Raw genomic sequence first — 22,529 nt, forward strand, 5'->3', positions numbered from 1 at the left:
GGCACAATGCAGTCAGGCAGGTAACATTCTCCTGTCATCTGCGAAACCTAAACTTGTCCATCAGACTCGTTACTCCACAGAACAGGTTTCCACTGCTCCAGAGTCCAGTGTTTCCATTCAACTCCATTCGACTCTTGGCATTGTACTTGATAATATGAGGCTTGGATGCAGTTATTTTATTTTATTTATTTATTTTGTGCTGATATTAATGCCAATGGTAGTTTGAACTCTTCAGCTATGGAATCAGCAGAGCATTGACTATTTTTACAAACCATGCACCATGTGACCCTGCTTTTACGCACCAACTCAGCCTCAACTTTCAGTGACCATGTTCCTTGACTTTACATGGTCTTCCGATTTGTGGCTGAGGTTCTGCTGTTCCTAAATGCTTCCAATAAATAATATCCAATAATACCACATATAACTGACCGTGGAATACTCAGTCATCAGACTGACAAACAGAGTAGCATGATTCGTCACTTTACAGAACAGGTTTCCACTGCTCCAGAGTCCAATGGCATTGTGCTTTACTCCATCCGACACTTGGTATTGTACTTGGTGATGTGACTTTTACGCAACCATGGAAACCCATTCCATGAAGCTCCTGTCGAAGTTTTTGATCTGATATTAATGTCAGTGGAAGTTTGGAACTCTTCAGCTATGGAATGCAACTGGTGACTTTTACACACCATGCCCCTCAGGGTGAGCTCACTGTGACTTTACATGGTCTTCTGCTTCGTGGCTGAGTTTCTCCTGTTCCTAAACCTTTCCACTTTCTAATAATACTACTTAGAGATGACCATGGAACCCAAACTCACCCATCAGACTGACAGAGTTGCGTGATTGGCTGCTCCAGAGTCCAGTGACGTTGCGCTTTACACCACTCTATCTGACGTTTGGTGTTGTACTTGGTGATATGAGGCTTGCATGAAGCTACTCGGCCATGGAAACCCATTCCATGATGCTCCTGTTGCAGTTTTTTGTAGTGGTTTGTAGATATATCGGCCCATGTTTGATATTTTTCAAATATCGGCATCTGCCGATAAGATTTTTTGATTGACCGATGTTTTCGATGCAGGACTTTTTGACTGCGTGCCAGACTTTTATTTTGATGCCGCTGAGAACGGCAGCACCTGAGCACACAGTGCTCACATTCTCCCTCTTCATTGTTTGCTGTCAAAGTTGAACAGTTCTTTTTAATAGGGATAGAAGTCTGTCGGATAATTAGACAGAATGGTAATCAAAGTAATTAAAATGTTTACAAAAAATTATTATAACGATTGCTTTTATATTATTAGTAATGGAAAGGTAAACATAATACTTTCTTATTTACCATCAGCATTCAGCAAATACGCGTTTATATCATTAAAACAGATGTTTGAATGTCTAATAAACATTTAATTTCACAAACCTTGCAGACTTCTCTGTGTGACGGTCGGTCCGTGTGAATTGATTTCAAACTATGCTGCACTTTATCCATATGCCCACTGTCATGTTCATGTTATTTTAACTGTGTGCTGTACGTAAAATGAGTGTTACCTTGACATTATAAAAAAAAAGAAAATACTGTAAAAAAAAAAAAAAAAAATCCTGTAATAGGATTACAGAATCAAGTGGTTGTCATCTAAATTATAAGTATGTTTATTTTACACATTTATAATTTTCAAATTATTTAAAATTTCTTAAATATTAATTAGAATAAATAAAAATGATATATATTGGCTATATATCGGCTATCGGCCACCCTGCTCTCTAAGATATCGGTATAAGATATCAGCATCGGCTGTCAAAAAAACAATATTGGAGGATGACGTGACCCTTCGGCGGCAATGCACGCATAGTCCTTCGCTCTGTTCACTTTGTCAGAAATTGAATATATCCTGTCAGTAAATTTTGAACCACTCTTTATCTAGCTCACTATTAGTGCCCCGGCAGTCAAGGACAGCCGGAAAAGAGAGTGTGGACAATCGGCAATTAAGAAAAAAAAAAAAAATTCCACCATCTCCAGAGAGGATCTCGACGCTGCTATAGCTAACGGTATCAAGCTAGCGCTTAAAGAGCAACAAAGTACTCTTGATTCGGTAGTGGCTTCGACTGTAAGAGAAGTGATAGACTCTGTACTGACCCCAGCACTCCGTGATCTACATTTGGATATAAAAACGACCAGCGATTCTGTAAAAGAGCTAAAAGCAGAAGTTGAAAAGCTAGCCATCGCAGCGAAACAGACACGTGACCGGGTCGATTCCGTTCAAGTAGCTGCACGTGAGGACAGAAGGACAGTCACAAACTTAAGAAATCAGATGGAGCAACTCCAAAAAAAATTGGAACATTGAAGATAGGAGCAGGAGAAATAACGTGCAACTGGTGAGGTTGCCAGAGGGGGCGAAAGGCTCCGATACAGCTGGTTTCCTCAGAGCCAATCTTTCCAAGTGGATCCCTTCCCTGAAAGGCTGTGACATCGAGATTGACCGGGCCCATCGCGTGTATGATGGAAGGAGAAACTCCGATCGACCGCGTACTCTCATCTTCCGTGCACTAAGATGGCATGACAGATCGGCAATCCTGAAAGGTGCTCAGCAGGCTTATCCGGTGAGGTATGCGCAGGATGGTGTCACGCTGCTGTTTTTATTATTCTGTTGTTCTGCAGCGCTACAAAGCAGCGGGAAGGCGTCGGCTACCATCTCCATCCTCTCAGCTCAACTTGGGAAAATTAACGATGAGGTCTGTGGTGATCCTAACTGCCCTGAAGAGGACAATAACAAGGTGGCCATGGACACTTGTTAATTTCTTTTTGGAATCTTGCCCCTGCCCTGTACGTTCGTCCAATGATTGGTAAATAATAACGATTTATTTTCTTTATTATTATTATTATTATTATTCTTCGGGCTGATGGAGAGCAGGTTCAGTCACTATGCTTTTGTGCCCTTCTCTTGTGCCCCTACTAAAACTAGGGGTGTGCTTGTCTTGGTCGATGGGAAGTTGCATTTAACTATTGAACATACCGGGAATGATGATGATGGTAGATTTGTTTTTATACGCTGTAAAATACATGGTGACAGGTTAGCACTTTTCTCCACTTGCTGCCCAAATAAGGCAGACATTGCATTTTTCACGAATGTGTCCAATATATTACCTGAGCAGATTGATTGTCCTTTAGTAATGTGTGGTGATTTTAATGCCGTTTTGGATCCTGCTCTGGATAAATCTCACCCTGATGCTACAGCTAGCCCATCCTCTAGATTGTTGAATGGATTTATCACTGAACTTAATGTGGTCGATCTTTGAAGAATCCAGAATACTACATCTAAGGACTTCTTTTTTTCTCTCTCTCTAAAAAGGGAGGAACGTCTGATGGGAGGAACTTTCAAATTTTGTAACAACACACCCTTATGGCACAACTTTAATTTTTTATGTTGAAATCGGCCATTTGTCCAGCCCTCTTGGTCTACATTGGGCAGAAACACATGTGGTGACATATGATAACCAGGGACTCTGCTCACTTCAAGAACTAAGAACTAAGTTTTGTTTACCAGCATCATCATATTTTGTCTTTTTTCAGTTACATTCTGCTCTCAAGGCCTATGGAGTTCCCTGGGCATCCCCTATTTCCTCTCATCCTATATGGGATTGGATCGCTCCACCCTCTGGTCGGCCATCTGTCTCTTTAATATATGGTAAACTTAATGATCACATTGCAAAGTGTCTTTCTATTAAATCTATCTGGAATCGTGAATTAACAGATTTTGATTTATCGGTCGACTGGGAGAGGGCGTGGTCTAATCTGACCTTAACTTCTAAAACTTGGTTCATCGTCTTATCCATTTCAAAGTCATCCATTGAGCATACATAACTCCTTACAAGAGGTTTAAAATGAAACTGCAATCGACCTATAACTGTCATATCTGTAACACTGTATCAGTAGGTACTTTTCTCCACATGTTTTGGGAATGTTCAATTGTTGTCGATCTGTGGACTCATGTGCATTCTGTTTTGTCCTTTTTGCTGCAAATTGAAATTGTTGTGGTGTGTCTGTTGGTTCCCCTGTTATTTGTTTGTGTGGATGTTGTTTTGTTGATTTAAAAAAATAAAAATAAAAAAAGTTGATCACAAGAAGAAAAAAAAAAACAATATTGGTCGACCACTAGTTTTTATGCCTATATTAATGTCTGTGAAAGTTTGGAACTCTTCAGCTATGGAGTCAGCAGAGCATTGGTGACTTTTACTCACCAGAAGTCTCGTGTGAAGCACTCGGTGACCCTGTTCTTTGACTCTGTGGTCTTCTGATTCATGGCTGAGTTTCTGCTGTTCCTAAATGCTTCCACTTTCCAATAATACCACTTAAAGAAGTCTGTGGTCTATCTAGCAGAGGTGAAATTTCACAAATGGACTTATTGCAAAGGTGGCATCCTATTACAGTACCACATTGAGCTCTTCGGAACGACCCTTTTTTCATAAATGTGACCTGGACCACAAAACCAGTCATAAGTAGCACGGGTGTATTTGTAGCAATAGCCAACAATACACTATGTATGGGTCAAAATTATCTATTTTTCTTTTATGCCAAAAATCATTAGGATATTAAGTAAAGATCATGTTCCATGAAGATATTTTGTAAATCTCCTCCTGTAAATACATCAAAACGTAATTTTTGATTAGTAATATGCATTGCAAAGGACTTAATTTGGACAACTTTAAAGGCGATTTTCTCAGTATTTCGATTTTTTTGCACCCTCAGTTTCCAGATTTTCAAATAGTTGTATCTCAGCCAAATGTTGTTGTCATATCATAACAAAACATACATTAATGGAAAGTTTATTTATTCAGCTTTCATATGATGTATAAATCTCAATTTCAAAAAATGAATGGTTTTGTGGTCCAGGGTCACAAATGCTTGTAAATGCAGGCTGCAGGCTAGGTGCTTGATTTTATACACCTGTGGCAATGTGTCTGATTGAAACACTGGAATTCAGTAATTAAGAGGTGTGTCCCAAAACTTTTGTTCATACAGTCTATATTCCCCACACAGTGCTCATCGCTGCTTTAGTTGATTGACATGACAGCATATTACTTCAGCTGAAGCACTGTCATCATTGAGTCCTCTAGTCTTATTACAGCAGAGGATGAATTACGTGTCGGCGGTAATAAGAACTGGCTTCATGACATTTCATTACAAAGCCTATAACGTGAATTTCACACAGCATTTCTGCACCTGTGGAAAGACAGGTGTCACCTTCTGACTAGTTTCTGCCTCTCCGGCAGTGTGAATGAGTTTCTTTCTGGTTCAGCTCTGTAGACCGCTGACCGTGGACATTTATTACATGCTACCGGGTGGTTTTGGGCGAAGTGCTTTCACTTTCCCACCCCCCACAGTTCCCATAATTCATATCGCCGTTCTTGCTTTTTAAACAGGCCTTTCATACGTGACCTTGACTTACATCCATCACGTTGACGTTTCGAGTGCGAGACTGGACCTCACAAAAGGGAAATGCTTTTTGGCTCTTGCCTGAGTGTGAATCACCAGCGAGCTTTTTTAATTACCTCAATCTCATTTACACCCACAAGCACTATAAAAAAAAAAGGTATGGCGGCAGCAAATGCATGCAAGCTGTAATTATCTATAAAAGCTTTTCACGATTGATAGGAGCAAAATGGTGGCTTTTTTTTTCTTGTATTCTCTCGATAGGCCACTCTGAATTGACTGCGGTTAGACTATGACATTTTGTGAGAAAAGATGACATGGGCCTGTGCCAAATGTAGAGAAAAAAGAGATGGTTTAATGATAATCTGCTGCTTAAATGAGGTCGTTATGTGGCCAAGGGAGGTTAGGTAAATAGAGCCCCTAATGAGCTTCCATTTTAATAGCGCCCATTGCATAGCATTCTGGGTCATATTATGATACAACTCAGAGGATGAGTGAACGCAAGGGTCACTGCATGAGTTTCCAAACAAGTAACATCAAAACTACAGCTTCAATATTACCCAAACGTACCTCTAGTCACTACATACGAGTCTAAGCTGGTGAGCGAGAACTCTGTGAGTCTGCTGTGAACACATCTGCTGATGTCAGCAGGTGGCTGAGCTCAAACCGCTTGGTGCCGTTTGCTCAGGAAATGACAGAGTCTTCTGAGGACTCTCGGGTGGATGCGGAGTGTTCATCTGGAAATCTGACCCGTGATACAGAGATTTGTAGAGTTTAGTTTCATGATAAACCCTTTGCCATGTATGTGATAGAATACATTTTATTTGGTACCTGTGTTTTATAATTAGTTTTGCTCAAATTCTAATAATACCATTTCATTAGATTTTCCTTATTATTAATTATTATTATTATTATTATAAAAATTAAAAATGGGCACCAAACATACAAGTGAACCATGCTTTCATCATTCCATCATTTTTTAGAGCACACATTTAAAATAAAATATAAAATTTAATATAATTTAAAATATATAATTAAATTAAATACTAAAATATATAAAATTAAATATAAATATGAAATATAAAATAAAGTAATAAAATGTGAGAAACCAAGTAAGTAGACTATTGACTGGTATCTCTGCACACTTTTGTTTAATAAAGGGCATCAGGGACAGGTGCAGCTATTATGCAATAACAAACATTATGCTGGTGAGATTTACTTCAGAGATTGAAATTTGCATGTGGTTTGGAGTCTCAGTAGTAATTACAAGGAGCAAATGTAAACAAGCTTTTAATCATTGTTTGTGCGACTGCCTGCTTCTGTTATCACTGATGCACGCGGAGCGTTCAAATGTAGGTCTGATTAAGTTTAATGTTAAGCTTTTCGAAGCAAAAAGGCGAGTTCTAGCCATAGAACATGGGTTTAGTGAACACACTGGCAGACGTTGAGTCGATCTCAGTAATCAAGGCTTTCCTTCCCCATATGCTCTCATTGGAGAGAAGATTGGAGCAGTTCTGTATTTATCACCGGGAATTCGCAGAACATAGGGATATAAAGGCTCATCTCTAATAATCTGGTTCTTTATGTGGTTTTTAGCTCATATCAGGGAAGCATAATCTGCCATAGAGTCAACGTAAAACAGCATCTGACTGCAGTATTTCTGAATTAAATGGGATTTTCAGTAAGAAAAGTTTAAGGCTATAGGCTTGATTTGATTTATGGGCATTTATTTTCATTTGTTTATCCATCTATCCGTCCGTAGTTTATAAAGCTAAAGCACCCAATTTTTTATTTTATTTTAATACTAATATTAGCTAATTCTAGAAAACACAAATATGGTCATTTTATTTTATTTATTTTTATAATTTAGTTTTATTTTACTTTCTTTTTTTTTGTTATCTTATTTGTTTTGTTTTATTTGTGCTAATATAAAAAATTCAAATATGGTTATTAAACTATTGTGCACACAGTTTTGCAACATTTTAATTTAATTCATTCATTCATTCATTCATTTTGTCCATAGCTTATAAAACTAATATCCAATATTTTATTTTGTTTTGTTTTTTTTTTATTTTATTTTATACTCATATTGGCAAATAATAGAAAATACAAATATGGTTATTTTATTTTATTTTTATTTTATGTATACTAATATTGGCTAATAATAGAAAATACACATGGTTATTTATTTTATTTTATTTTATTCTAATATTAGAACATGTATGTACTAATATATTGTACACATAACGTTTACAAAATGTATTTGTTCATTCATTCATTAATTTATTCGTTCATTCCCAAAAGATCCATGGAAAGTGCTGTAAGGAAGTAAATATTAATTATTATTTATTGATTTCAAACCACAAGTCTTAAATTACCTTGAGGCCATCTAGATAAAATTGCTTTGTTGGTTTGGTTATGCGGGATGTGCTTTCGACTGCTGCTTTATAAAACCCCTGTTCAGCATGGTGTACAATTACCTATAAAAAGGTAATTGGACCTCCTGATCATGGCTGTGCTTGAATTAACAGTACATCGCAAACGATTCCTTGATTACAAAAGCACACCGCAGCCCTATAACCGCAGCAGAACTACTATATTCCCTTGAAGTGCTGCTGTTCGTGGATTGTGCCGTGGTACATCCGCTTCCTCCTGACTTAATCCTGTTAGGGAACCACTGCAGGAGGCAGGTCTCCATGCTCTCCAAAAACGCCTTCAACTGCGAAATCTGCTCCCACTCCACATTAAATATGGAATCAGGATGAATTATACAAAGCAGCTGCTCATCTGACATGCCATTCTAGGTAAAAGAATCTTTCAGTACACCTGTTTCCAATTTGAGAGGCCCGTGACGCCTCATTTTGGCAATGTCTGAGGCTTCACGTGGGTTTAAACCCGCATACATTATTGATAAATGATCTCCTCCATTTCTATAAATCCTCCTTTTTACTTAAGCCACTGGATTGTATGAAATTCAACCATTTTCACTCGTTGATTAGGCTTTGAAACAACTTTTTAGTCATACCTCCGAGATGCAACCACAGTTAGATATTAATTTCAGTGTTTGCTTATTCTTTTTAAAGTTTTGCCGTTTGTGGATAGTACTGCTTTGAAAATCCGGTCAGTGCTTTAAATTTTGTTCACCGTTACATTATTTATTGCATCTGGAGCAACTTTGGCATGTCAGCATTTCACCTGAGGCGTCGTTTGCATAAACGCTGGCATTTTTAAATGCCAGTCTGAAATTAAGGCATCTTATGAACTCATTTACGAGAGACAGATGTCCATAAAGTTTATTAGTCACTAGAAATGTTTATGATGGAGGCGGTTCACATCTTAACGCTCTCTCCTTGGCCTCTCTGATCTCAGTATTAGGCTGCATCCCAATTTGCACTTCTACTACACACTGAAATGCTTTGCTGTGGTACTGGGACATATGGCCACATCATAAAATTACCTTGGTATCCCAAACTTTTGTCTCACACTGGTTGTTTTCACATGCAAGCATTGTAAAATATTTATTTATTTATAGTTACTTTATTGTTGTTATATATTTAATAATAATAATAATAATAATAATAAAATGGAATTCAAAATTCATAGCAACACAATTATTTTCTTCTTAAATATATAAATGTGATAGAAGTTATTATATAACATTTATACTACAACTACTACTACTAATAATAATGTTAAACTATTTAAAAAGTGCTAGATATATGTTTTTATTTAGGTTGTTGTTGTTGTTTTACTTAGTAAATAAGTTTGATGCATTAGTTCATTTTGTAAACATGTTTATGTTAGAACATATGTTATTATTATTAAATATATGCATTCAATGTAAGTTCTTATATGAAATTTCCAAAATTAAGATGTCAACATTATTATAATATTTTATCAACATTTTTATTAATATTTTATTTATCATATAACAATATAACATCATATAACATTATTTTATCATATTTTATTATTATTTTATTTTCACAATTCTGGGATATGACGTTAACCCAAATGTTTTGTGTAATAATAATAATAATTATATATTTCTTATATGAAATGTAAAAAATATAGTACATTTATTATTATTATTATTATAACCATCATCATGTTTTTAATCATCATCATCATCATCATCATAAATTTACATGCTATATATGTTCTTGTATGAAATTTCCAAAATTATTATTATTATTATTGTTGTTGTTGTTGTAAAAGTATTATTTAAAATGCTAATGATGTTTTAATTTTTTTTAATTGAACTCTACGTCACTTGATCAACACTGTAGCACACTACAGTATTATGTTCATTGTTTATAGTATGGATAGCACATTCATTGGTATGCAGCGGTCAGAAAACACAGACCTGCATCTCACGAAGGCCTTTTTGAGCGTCAGTCAAGAAGGATGCTTAAAGAGGACTGCAGCTTCCTCAGGAAGAGTAATCCTAAACCAGCTCTCTCCACACACCGGCTGAAGGCTTTCTGTTTGATCTCGCACAGAGCCTTGTGGTAAAAAGAACTTCAAATTCTCTTTTCTCCGTCCTGCTGGGCCTGTTCATCAACTCATCCATCCAACAGCGAGGTACAGGAACCAGGAAGGAGATGGAGAGATCCTGGACAAGGGAAGTGCCAGAGAATGATTTGTAAACATTTCACTCTGCAGGCTTTAAGTGTAGTTTACACAGAGTGTGTGTGGATGGAAGTGTGTTTACCTGTGTGAAGATCTGATCTCTCACAGAGACTGTTCTCCTGAGCTGAGATGCTGCAGACCATCTCGAGGCAAGCGGTGATGTAGGAAGCAAAGAAGGCAAGTATTCTTACTGAACCTGAAATAGTTTTGAGATGCCAGAGAGTTCAGATGCCATTCAGACGTCTTTGACCGTTATGTTGCAGCTCTTTTTTTTTTAGTTTTGACATCTTTTTTTCAGTCCGTTGTGCTCCATCGAACTATTTTTGAATGCAAGAACTTGCCTGTGAATGCTTCCTAAAAAATGCATCTGATAAACATCAAAGTGGCCTATTTATTCAAGAAATCCTCTTAAAACTAGTTGTTCAGGCACCCGTATTCACTGCAAAAAAAAAAAAAAAAAAAGATTTTCTTCCTCAATATTTTTGTCTCGTTTTTCAGAGCAAATATCTAAACATTGCTAAATCAAGATGCAGTTACTTGAGAAGCAAAATAACGAGTAGTGTTTTCTGAAAATGTGTCAAATCAAGTTGCTTTATACATAAACTGAGAAAAAAGTATGTGTGGGGTGAGAAAAAAAGTTTTTCTTTTAAAATAAGTTTACTTTTCACACCGCATTGTCAGATATTCTTGTTTTAACATACTCATTTTATCAGTTTTGCGGAAAATAAAGAAATAGTTCACCCAAAAATTTTAATTTGACATTTGCTCACCCTTGCCATCCAAGATGTAGATGAGTTTGTTTGCTCATCAGAACAGATTTGGAGAAATATAGCATTGTATCACTTGTTCAACAATGCATCCTCTGCAGTGAATGGGTGCCATCAGAATAATCCACAAGTAATCCACACTACTCCAGTCAATCAGTTAATGACTTGTTAAGTGAAAAACTACATGTTTGTAAGAAACAAATCCTTCATTAAGGCTTTTAAACCTGAAACAGTCACTTCTAACCGAAATACAAGTCCGTAATCCATAATATTTTCACTTCCTCCACTGAAAAAGTCAATTTCCTGTTGTCCTCCCACATCAAAATTCACCAACATATTTATTTAGAACTGTTTTGACTCGTAAACAGTGCTTGATCTGTGCATATTTCTCTCCTGATTCGGATGAGACGACTTTTTCACTGGAGAAAGCAATATTATGGATAGACATATTGTATTTTAGCCAGAAGCTACAGTTTCAAGTTAAAAACATCTTAATGATGGATTTGTTTCCTACAAACACTCAACTTTTGGCTTCACGTGACAATAATTGCTCGACTGGCATCGTGTGGATTATTTGTGGATAATTGTGATGTTTTTATCAGCTGTTTGGACTCTCATTCTGACGGCACCCATTCACTGCAAAGGATCCATTGGTGAGCAAGTAATGTAATGCTAAATTTCTCCAAATCTCTTCTGAGGAAGAAACAAACTCATCTACTTCTTTCACAAGTTTCCCAGATGATTTTGTGTGAAACTAAACTTTTTTTTCAGGTCTAGTCCCAACATATTCTGTAATTGTGGCACCTGGTCTAGCTTTAAAACAGTTGTTTGTTTTACTCTTAAAACCCCGAACAGTATGTTGGCACACACATGTGTTTTGCTCTTAAAAGCTGTGTGGAAATGGCTGCTGCTTGTTGTTCATTAAGGTTTATTGTTTCTCCGAGGTTCACTCTCTCTCATTGGAAGGGACCTCCATTAGTAAGTCAGCAGGAGTCTGACCCATGAGGCACTTAACAGCTTTTACAGTTGACAGTTACAATGCTGGCTGTAAAAAAAGAGGCAGGTGTGTTTTATTGTTGGTTTTTGGACCTCATGCGTAATGGGTGGATTTGTTTTCATAGGCGCCGATACTCCTACCGCTGAATACTCCTGGGCACCCTGCACCCCCGCCCCTCTGGATGACCTTTAGCCAATGCCGAGCGTCTGTCTTCCTCCGCAGGGGTGCCAGGGCTTCTCTCACTGGTGATAATGACTGTTATCATGGCCAGAGAGCCGGCGAAAGGGACGGTGAGAAGTATAGAGAGCCAGAGAGAAGAGCTCGGGGTTACTGCAGGAGAAAACTACCACTCAAACGCTCAGTTACCCAGTCTTCAATAAGGTTTAAAAAAAAAAGAGCAGCCAAATAAAAACTCCACTTGAAGTCAGGTTGCACTTGAAATATACAATATAATAAATAGAAAACTTTAATACTAAAAACACCAATATTATGGTATCTAAAGTTACGGTACAATAAATGTACAAATACGACCCTGTCCATAAAAATTCTTCTTGCTTTTAGGTTAACTTCACAAGATACATACATTTTAAATTTATTATTATACCGTCCAGAGTTCATACAATGTATCTAGCTTTATTTTATTTCATTGTTTTTTATTATTATTATTATTATTATTGATTAGGAACTGAAATGGGAATTTATGTTCATTCGTTCACACGTTCAATCGTTCATTCATTAATTCAGTCTGTCCTTAGTTTATTAAATTAATGTATCCAGTTTTTAATTTTTTACCAATATTAGAAAATACAAATACGGTTACTAATATATTGTACTTTCCTGTCACAATATGTCAAGTTATTTATTTATTTAGTATAATTTAAATTATTGCATATCCGTACACTATCATTCAAAAGTTTGGGGTTGATAAGATTTTATTATTATTTTTATTTAAATAAATAAAATAAAAAAATTGTTTTATTCAGCAAGGGTGCATTAAAATTGATTCAATTAAATTTTAATTAAATAATGGTCTTTTGAATTTTCTGTTAATCAAAGATTCCTGAAAATCAATCAATCAGTCCATCATGGTTTCCACAACAAAATTAAGCAGCATAACTGTTTTCAGCATTTTTATACTACTACTACTACTACCATTACTACTTCTAAGCCTACTAATAATATTAAATGTTTCTTGAGCAGCAAATTAGCATATTAGAATGATCTATGAAGGATCATGTGAGATCCTGAAGACTGAAGAGTAATGATGTTAACATAGAATACAGTTATTTTAAATGGTAGTAATATTTCAAAATATTGGTGTATTTAAATCAAATAAATGCAGCCTTGGTTAGCATAAGAAACTTCTTTTAAAAATATTAAAACGCTGTGTTTATTCTTACCTGACTACTGTAGAACAGTAAGTAAAATTCTATTCTATTCTATTCTATTCTATTCTATTCGAAAGTTTGAAAGAAAGAAAGAAAGAAAGAAAGAAAGGAAGAAAGAAAGGAAGAAAGAAAGAAAAAGAATAGGCCCCCTCTCCCTTTCACCCCTTACAAGGAATTCATATCTCATTGCAGAATTCAGGCGCTGGTCAGACAGTTAAATTGAGTTCAAAGAGTTCACTCGAACACATTAGCAATTAAAACTAAATTAATCCGTCTCCAAGATGTTTTTGCAGAAAGGGAAACTTGTTGTGACTTCTAAAGACAGAGATGAATACAGCCAGAGCTAAAACTGAGTCATGAACGTCGAGAACTCTTCAACTCTTTAGTTTCCCTGCTTAAGTGCTCCACTTTCCCCTCGCTAACTAAGCCAAATACCGAGAGGAAAAATAAATCTCCTCTGATACATCAAACACTTCCAGAAAAGCCTCTTGCACGCTCTCCTCCTTCATCAACATCAGCCGTCTAATTAAACCTTCCCTCAATCCGCAGTCTCCTCCCCTGATTCAGGTGGCGTAACCTCACGGCGTGACTCCTCCGTTCAGTCGACTACCATGTATACTATTTTTGGCTGTTCTTCCCTCTCTAGCCGGCGAACGAGCCATTTTTCATTCTCCGCCGCCACAAAGGTGAAACTCAATAAATGTCAGACTCCCCATGGGCCCACGTTTGTGGAGCGATCATACATTTAGAGCTTGCAATTATGTCAAAGCACCAAAATTAATGAAATGCCATTCCACGTGAGACCTCTCTTCATTTACATAATATTAATTTCACTCAGGCTTTTTTTCTCTTTTAAGGACACTTCCATATTGCCGCAGTCACATTTCACGGCGCATTACAGTATTCCAGACACTCGTTAAACTTCCAGCGTGGAGGCAGGTTGTTTATTTCCACGTGTCATGCGCTCATTTTTCATGCGACGCTTTTCACAAGTGTATTACTGAAGTGTTGCACTCAGGTGCACTTGCTTTTCGCTCAGCGTTTTAAGGCTAAACCGGGCCGTCTGGTAAATCCCGTGGGACGCACTACAGTATGCGATTGTTTCTGAGCTTTTGGTTAGTGGCTTCCTGTGTTTAAAGGAATAGTTCACACAAAAACGAAAATTTGCTTAATATGTACTCACTCTCAGGCCTTCCAAGATGTAGATGAGTTTGTTTCTTCATCAGAACAGATTTGGAGAAATTTTGCATCACTGGTTCACCAATGAATCTTCAGCAGTGAATGGGTGCCGTCAGAATGAGAGTCCAAACAGCTGATAAATACATCACAATAATCCACATGTAATCCACACCACTCCAGTCCACCAATTAACATCTTGTGAAGCCAAATGCTGTATTTGTAAATAAATCCATTAAAACATTTTAACTTCATTTTTGAAGTCGCTTCTGGCCAATAAACCAGTCCGTAATCCATAATAACGCTTCCTCCGGAGAAAAGGTCAATCTCCTGTTGTCCTTTTACCAAAATCCACCAACATATTTGTTTAGAATTGTTTTTTAGACTGTTTTGACTTGTTAACAGTGCTTGATCTGGGCATATTTCTCTCCTGATTCAGATGAGACAACTGTTTTCACTGTAGTGATGCGCGGATGGCGGTTATATCCGCAGGTCGGTTAATAAAAAAATGCATTCAGATTATTTGCGGGTGGAGAAGATAAATCATTAATGATGCAAATATTAACTACATTTTCTAAATAGGCTACAGAAATTGAATAAACTGTAAATTAACATATTCAACAAAACATTACTTAGTCAAGAGCAGTGAGGGATTTCCTCTGTCTTTTGTTGTTTGATTAAATAACATTAATGACAGATGGCACAGCTTTATTAGGCTGCTGTCACAAGACCTATTTCACGGAACAGGCTACTTATACGCATGCGTTTTCTTTCGCAACTGTTTACATTAACTTAAGACAAAACCGACAGTGCTTATGAGGATACTCGCCAGCACGACCATTTTACGTCAATTTGTGTGTATTTGGCCACTTAAGCGCAAACTCAATTTGGTACTCGCAGCGTGCGCTTTGGATGTGACTGCGGCGCACAGAAAAGCACCTCTAGAGAGCGCGAGTAGCCGACCGAATGGCTTAAAAAGACGTGAGAATAATACATTTTTGTGACGATGCAACAATGACCAATTAGGCAACTGACAATTCTGTCAACTGTACTGAAACGTGAGCTAAAGTCTTGTATCGCAGCGTGCAGCAGCACTAGATGCGCCGATGTGAAGAGAAAGTCAAAGAGAGAAGATGCTGTACAGCCGAATCACTCACGCTGTTTTCAAATGACTGATTTGATCTGATGGTTTGTATGGATTTATTTACTCATCTAACCTATACACTATATTGAATAAATGTTTTGCAGTAATTTCCCTCATTTTTAAAGTTGAAAGCTGCAGGAGTGAGTAATGCGATATATGCGCAATCCTGTACCGAAATTCAGGACCTAATTAAACATAATTCTATTATACAGAGAATTGTGAAATAGATTTCCATGACTTTTCCAAAACTTTCCAGGCCTGGAAATTGCCGTTTTAAAATTCCACTTTTCCGGGTTTTTCATGACCATACGAACCCTGAATGTGACGATCGGGTGTGGTTATCTAAATCAGTCAAAAATATAGGTGCGGGCGGTTGGCAGGTGGATCATTTATTTGAAGCTGCGGATTCGGGTGACGATTTAGCTCATCCGCGCACCACTATTCCACTGGAAAAAGCAATATTATGGAGAAAGGACTTGTTATTATGGAAAAATGTCTAAATTATGGATTTGTTTTTACAAACATGCAGCTTTTCACTTCACAAGATCTTAATTGATGGACTGGAGAGGTTTGGATTACTTTTGGATAATTGTGATTTCTACTATTTCTATCAGCAGTTTGGACTCTCATTCTGATGGCACCCATTCACTGCAGAGGATCCATTGGTGATCCAGTGATGTAATGCTAATTTTATTTATTTATTTATTTACAGGTGCATCTCAATAAATTAGAATGTCGTGGAAAAGTTCATTTATTTCAGTAATTCAACTCAAATTGTGAAACTCGTGTATTAAATAAATTCAATGCACAGACTGAAGTAGTTTAAGTCTTTGGTTCTTTTAATTGTGATGATTTTGGCTCACATTTAACAAAAACCCACCAATTCACTATCTCAACAAATTAGAATATGCTGACATGCCAATCAGCTAATCAACTCAAAACACCTGCAAAGGTTTCCTGAGCCTTCAAAATGGTCTCTCAGTTTGGTATTGGAATTTGGCTACAGTTGTCGTATTCCTCTTGTTAAGCCACTCCTGAACCACAGACAAAGTCAGAGGCATTTTACCTGGGCTAAGGAGAAGAAGAACTGGACTGTTGCCCAGTGGTCCAAAGTCCTCTTTTCAGATGAGAGCAAGTTTTGTATTTCATTTGGAAACCGAGGTCCTAGAGTCTGGAGGAAGGGTGGAGAAGCTCATAGCCCAAGTTGCTTGAAGTCCAGTGTTAAGTTTCCACAGTCTGTGATGATTTGGGGTGCAATGTCATCTGCTGGTGTTGGTCCATTGTGTTTTGAAAACCAAAGTCGCTGCACCGTTTACCAAGAAATTTTGGAGCACTTCATGCTTCCTTCTGCTGACCAGCTTTTTAAAGATGCTGATTTCATTTTCCAGCAGGATTTGGCACCTGCCCACACTGCCAAAAGCACCAAAAGTTGGTTAAATGACCATGGTGTTGGTGTGCTTGACTGGCCAGCAAACTCACCAGACCTGAACCCCAGAGAATCTATGGGGTATTGTCGAGGAAAATGAGAAACAAGAGACCAAAAAATGCAGATGAGCTGAAGGCCACTGTCAAAGAAACCTGGGCTTCCATACCACCTCAGCAGTGCCACAGACTGATCACCTCCATGCCACGCTGAATTGAGGCAGTAATTAAAGCAAAAGGAGCCCCTACCAAGTATTGAGTACATATACAGTAAATGAACATACTTTCCAGAAGGCCAACAATTCACTAAAAAAAATTTTCTAATTTGTTGAGATGTGAATTGGTGGGTTTTTGTTAAATGTGAGCCAAAATCCTCACAATTAAAAGAACCAAAGACTTAAACTACTTCAGTCTGTGTGCATTGGATTTATTTAATACACGAGTTTCACAAATTGAGTTGAATTACTGAAATAAATTAACTTTTCCATGACATTTTAATTTATTGAGATGCACCTGTATTTTCAGATCTATTCTGATGAAGAAACAAACTCATCTACATATTAGATGGCCTGAGGATGAATACATTCTAAGCAGGTTTTCACTTTTGGCTGAACTATTTCTTCAAGGGAAGTCGAAATGGAGATGAGGGTTGAAAAGGTGAAAGCTTTATATCCGCCATCATCTCTGGCCTCAGAGCAGCGTGACCTGTGGAGAACAGAGCTCCCCTGTGCTCAGCTGGGTCTTCAGGGACTTGCTCTGATCCTGAGAGCTAGAGTAACCTGCTTACATTAGTTAAGTCTTGACCTGTTGGGAACAAATGGGACTCATTATAGAGCTTAATATATGTATGTATGTATATGTGTGTGTGTGTGTGTATATGTATGTATGTATATGTATATGTGTATGTATATATATATATATATATATATGCTTTCAAAGTGGCAGTTCAAATGATTTTAAGCTCTATAATGAGATAATATATATAATATATATAGTTAATGTAGGGATGTCAAATGCAAATGCTGCTGCTAAAAAAGAAACCCCTCATTGCTTTTAATTTATTTCTTTGTACTTTATTACTGTTTGCTTGAATGAATCCTTGGAGAACTGTGTTTATCTGGCTTCAAATACTTGCAGGCCACATTCCATTGTTTTAATTTAATTTATTGTATATTGTGATATCGTGACGAGCCTCAAGTTCAGCGCATTAAGGAAACCTAGAAGCAATAATATGAAAGGGACTTTTGTGCTGAGATAGAAAATGACTGTTCACTACATTTGCTATTTTTTTCTGAGGAATGAAGGTCTTTGCAGGTTAGGTTAAGTGTTTTGAATCCAGTACCAAAGGGAAGAGGATAGTGTTTATCACAAAAAGCGATTGTATAATTTCAGACGACCTCAAATATAGCACTGTTTTGTCATTTTTTGGAAATTTATATCTGTGGTTTCTTTGAATGTTGATAGGAAAATACATGTTTGAGTCTTTAGAAAATCTAATTATGTTTCCACATTGCATTGAAATTCAATTCATTAGCATTGCGTATTGCATTCAGCATCAAACAATTATTATAACAATGTACACTTTTTTTAACAGCATTTATTAATGTATATTTTGTGTTAATTTATAAATATACAGCACTGTCTAAAAGTTTGGTGTCAGTAATTTATTTATTTATTTTTTGAGAAATTAATTCTTTAATTCAACAAGGATGCATTGAATTGGTCAAAAGTAACAGTAAAGACATTTATAATATTTCAAAGATTAATATTTCAAATAAATGCTGTTCTTTTGAACATTCTATTTATGAAATAATCCTGAAAAATCAGTTTTCACAAAAATATCAAGCAGCACAACTGTTTCCAACACAAATAATAAATCAACATGATTTCTGAAGGACTTTGAGTAATGATGCTGAAATTCCAGCTTTGCATCACAGGAATAAATTATATTTTAAAATATATTACAGCAGTAAAGAAATTGTATAGACAATATTTATCAATGTTTCCTTTGCCATATTTTTGATCACATAAATGCAGCCATGGTGAGCATAAGACAAAAACAGTCTCTTTTTGTTATTGTAATTTAATGAATTTTTATATATTTTATGATATTTAATGCATTAACCAGTGTAGTTTATTATAAATTGTCCTATCCTATTCCTTTTTTAAAACAGAAGAAAATAAGTCGTACAGGTTTGGAACAACATGGGTGAGAAAATTTGACAATATCATGCATGTTTTTTTCTCTATGTCTCCTTTCCATCATTTTTCCTGTCATGAGAATGCAGTTATTGTGTCAGTATTCAGTCACAGAAGGCGCTTTACTCTCGGCTCTGCGTCCTCCTATAATGAGAGTATCTGTGGAGTAAATGCAGGCGGATGACAGTTGGTCCTCAGCGCTGGGGCTTCCCTGGTGTAAACAGGCTCTGTGTGATTCCAGGGGCCCGTAGACAGGCGCTTCATTACCATCTGTGTCCTGAGAGAACCTCCTTCATAATTAATGTTTCCATGATGGATTACACGCGCTGCCTTCGAACACTGCTGACTCCTACTCGTTTTTGTTTTTTTTCAGCAATACAATTTAATTGACGTGTTTGCTTTCCACCTCCTCCTGACGACAAAGTGGATTCGCGGGAGCATTTGATGATTAAAATGTCCCGTGATGTACAGCTGCCGAGGACCGGGGGGTGTTAGAGGAAATTAGTTTAATGCTTTGCTTCACCCTAATGTTCTTTAAACAATGCTGGATGGTCCTGAAAAATGATGTTCTTTATTGCGGACCTCATAGGTGGCTTCATCCAGCTTTTTTGCATTAATCAACAGCATCGTTACTGATGCAGAGAGCCGAGTCAGCAAAATCAAGCCTTGAAGTTCACTGATGCTGTTCGCTGGCCATTTGTTCACGTCAAAGAACAGTAAAACACTGTGGTCTGATACATATGGATTATTATAGTAATGCGGCGTTAAAATGACTTCATCGCAATTTTACCGTGGTTACTGTAACTCAAGTGGCTTCTGTAATACGGTATGATAAAAGACAGCAATGTTTAATAAATAGTTACACTGTAATTAGTAATAATTGAAATAAATCTTCCATTAATATAACTATTTATGATTGCCAAGCAGCTTAGGCGTCGATTTGGCTTCAAACATGTCTCATCTAATCAGAATTTAGTGTCAAAATTATCTCTTTTATATATATATATATATATATATATAAATATGAAGATCTGACAGTCTTTGTCAAAGAAAAACAAAGCTCTTGTTTTGTGTTGATGTGTGAGATCATTTGCATATTTTGTCAGTTGATCAGGATAATTAAGAGTTACAATCTAAAGCATCTGTAGAGCAAATCTTTATTCTGCGCTTTTATTTGATCATTACATTGGCAGATGTTTTCTTGTTTTTATGCACAGCTCACAAACAATAATACAAAAAAAAAGCATTATTGTTCATAAATGTTTGTCACTAAAAATCTATGAACCCATATACTTCTGGTAACATTTCTGAAGTGAAATATAAAATTATATAATTTAGTAATTTCGTCGGCAGCCATGTCACCCTGTAGCCCAAGACTGGTTACTCACTGAAGCTAAGTCAGTTCCTGGATGGGAGACCTCCTGGGAAAACTAGGTTGCTGCTGGAAGAGGTGCTAGTGAGACCAGCAGGGGGTGCTCACCCTGTGGTCTGTGTGGGTCCTAGCGCCCCAGTATAGTGATGGGGATACTCTACTGTAAAAAGCACCGTCCTTCGGATGAGATGTTAAACCGAGGTCCTGCCTCTCTGTGGTCATTAAAAATCCCAGGATGTCTTTCGAAAAGAGTAGAGGTATGACCTCGGCATCCTGGCCAAATTCGCCCATTGGCCTCTGACCATCATGGCCTCCTAACAATCCCCATATCTGCTGATTGGCTTCATCACTCTGTCTCCTCTCCACAAATAAGCTGGTGTGTGGTGGGTGTTTTGGTGCACTATGGCTGCCGTCGCATCATCCAGATGGATGCTGCACACTGGTGGTGGATGAAGAGACCTCCTAACCCCCCCCCCCCACACACAATGTATAAATGTAAGGAATTATTATTAATTAATTAGTAACTGACAGTTAAATGTCACTCATTATGATCGGATGTAACAATGGATGGCAGACAATAAATAAATAAATAATATTAAATAAAATAATGTCAAATAAATAACATGCTGCTTGATTGTATGTTTTATTTATAAGTTGTACATAAATATAAGGATAAAACAAAAAAAGTTTAAAAACCATTCACAGGTCAAACTTTATTTTTTTTGTTTTTCTTTCCACACTGTCACTTTCACTTTTATTTTATTAAATTTTCAATGTTGAAAAATACTTATTCCACTTAAATTAAATGGCTCTGAAGCAGTTTGCTCGCCTTGTTTTTGCAGTCTGTTCATTCGCACGCTCAGTAATCCAGCCGGTTTCGTCTGTGTTCAGATTGCACTGTTTGCATTGATTATTTAGCTTTTCTTCGTCTCTCTGTCGTTCTCTCTCTCACCTACAGCTCTCTCTGATCATCTCATCCATCAGTGGGACAGAAATCCATTCAGTGCTGAGGTATTCTCAGCTTTACATATCTCACACCGGTTGTATCCTGATCTCTCATAAACGAGGTCTTTCATGTGTAAGGGGAATTCGCTGCTGTCAAGAAGAGCGAAAAAAGAAAATACAGCTCGGCTTATCCATGCTCATTTTTCTCTAGCATTGTTCCCACTCATCTATAAAACACATTTTCTTGAATTCTCCTGCTGTTTGAGTTATATGACATGTGCCAGCTTTGGAAAACGAATACTTTGGATTCTCCCTCTACGATCCATCATTCCAAACCCGTTTGGAAGAAATTATGCAAAAATCTCAAGCTTATAAGTGCTCTAAATAGACAGTTGTTTGTCAAAAAGCGGCCTCTCACCATTTAAAGTCGACATTAAATCCAAAATGAATTTACTATATGCACATTCCTGGTTTTATTATATGTGATTCATTGATTCTTTGTAATCTTTAAATAGAAGACTGATGTAAAGGGAAACTGTAAATTGCTGTAAACGTAAATTATAATTTGTTTGTCGTTTTTTCTCTTATTCTTTATTTTTCATCAAGAAAGACATCATTTTTCAACCACCCGGCTCCATTTTGGTATGTAACGCCCTCTCTCCAAGTCAATGTCTGCTGGATAAACTATGCAATCAATATCTTGTTTCTCTCTGAAATATGTAGAGTAATGGAAGTGAAATGATGTTGATCTTCCAGACTTCACTCTAAAGAGTTTTGTACTCTCAGATGCATTCATCTCTGTCACTAAATTGCTCCAAAAACTAGATCGTTCTCATTATAGTGTAAGAAGCTGTAATGATTACAGCAAAAGCTGGATTGTATTGCTTTGGATGGCAAATTTACACTAGCTTTCAAAAGTTTGAGATTAGTACGCTTTTTTTTTTTTTTTTTTTAAGAATTTTTTTTTTTTTTAATTCAGTTTGGATGCATTTAATTGATTAACTGAAGCAGTTAAGACATTTATAATATGAAATAGAAATAGATTTCTATTTCAAATTAGCTGAATTT

The sequence above is a fragment of the Onychostoma macrolepis genome, chromosome 04 (assembly GCF_012432095.1).
Source record: "Onychostoma macrolepis isolate SWU-2019 chromosome 04, ASM1243209v1, whole genome shotgun sequence".
Classification (NCBI taxonomy): domain Eukaryota; kingdom Metazoa; phylum Chordata; class Actinopteri; order Cypriniformes; family Cyprinidae; genus Onychostoma; species Onychostoma macrolepis.